Below are 1,779 nucleotides of genomic sequence, written 5' to 3'. Positions count from 1 at the left end.
AGTACATTTTGATGCCAATACTTTCATACTTTTACTCAAGTACATTTTGAATTCCGGACTTCTTACTTGTAACGGAGTATTTCTATATTGCAGTATTGATACTTTACTTAAGTAAACATACTTTTTCCACCACTGTGTGTGTGTGTGTGTGTGTGTGTGTGTGTGTGTGTGTGTGTGTGTGTGTGTGTGTGTGTGTGTGTGTGTGTGTGTGTGTGTGTGTGTGTGTGTATTGAAATCTGTTTAGTTATTGGATATTTTAGCCAACCATCTCCTTGGGCAAGTTAACTCTAGGATCTCCGAGATCCAAAAGTCAAGGCACTCAAGGACTGTAAAAGGTTGATATAGAGCCAACAAAACATGTTTTTTTATGTGCTCGTATTTCAAAAATACAAACATGTTTATTTTAAAAGTCAACTGATGAATGGCCAGAAATATGGGTAATGCTTTACACAATTTACAGAGATTTACCCAAATAGGCCAAGCAACAACATGGCCTATTTCTTGCCTAAAATGTTATCAGAAACTGTTTTTGTTGGACTCTATCTAGGTGAAATAGTTTCCGCACAAGCCGGCATTGTTCTTTAAGCACTGTTCTAAAGGGTTGGACAGTGCTATGATGATCAGTTACATTGAGTGGCACCATCTGCTGTGGAAAACAAAACACCTGGTACCAAAAGCGAGTAGTTTTTGTCGGTTTTGTGATTGATTGAATATTTTATTAGCAAGATTGAAAACAATACGGCAGTTCAGTCAAGAAAGCAATGCTGGCCCGGACCACTGGCCTAGCGGTCCAGGCACTTAGGCTCCAATGCCACTGACACTGTGTCACGGGTTCGAATCCCAATCCCGACGACCTTTGCTGCGTGTCACACCCCGTCTCTCTATCTCCCCATTTCCTGTCTATATACTGTATGTCAATAAAAGGCAGAAAAAAAGACAGAAAAAATCTATGCTAAAAGCATAACACAAACAGCCCCGGGAGGCTTGTTTCCATTGCGGTCCGTTGTACTAAATTCATCATCAAGACATAAAACATATACAATACATTACATGTAACAACAACCAAAAGCAATAGTCGATATATTTATGGGAAAAAAGTGGGGTGGGGGGCAGGGGTCACTCCCACAGGGCTCTCACTATGGAGCTCTCTGAGGAATGCGTTGTTTGCCTCTCTGGGGGCAAGATATTGGGGAGAAATGTATTTTAGTCCAATTGCAATTTGAGAGAACAGCCATGTTTTAAATGTTGAGGGAAGTTTAATGGATGTTGGCAGGGCGGTCCACATTTTGGTGGCAGCATAGCAGAATGATTTTTATGTTTGTGCTGAACCTGCGGTACCATGCAGTGGAAAAGTGTCATTATAGCACTCTTTCTCCTTGACTCTTTCTTTGTCTCTCCACTCCACTTTCAATTTACATGCACAGAAGTGAGGATATGAATATAATGCGTTATTTGTGCAAACTTTCGTTGTCCTCCGTGTTGTAATTCAGCGAGGGGGGAACCCCCACGATGGTACACTCATAAAGGTAGTGCATAAATTGAGACCAGAGAGTGAAATTAACTCCCACGCCACACATTGCTAACCGAGCGAAAATACGCTGCTGATAGAGATAATGATGAGTACGGGAGTTGGAAGAAAATAATACTTTATATGCACATTTACAATGCGTTATAATGCACTTATAAGGCTCCATAACACTCGTTATGAATGTTAATAATTATGCATAACACTTAAGTACTAGACATAATGCATTATAACATCAGTGGAACATTATGACT

The sequence above is a fragment of the Nannobrachium achirus genome (assembly GCF_963921795.1).
Source record: "Nannobrachium achirus genome assembly, chromosome: 6".
Taxonomy (NCBI): domain Eukaryota; kingdom Metazoa; phylum Chordata; class Actinopteri; order Myctophiformes; family Myctophidae; genus Nannobrachium; species Nannobrachium achirus.
Note: the sequence above shows the minus strand (reverse complement) of the source record.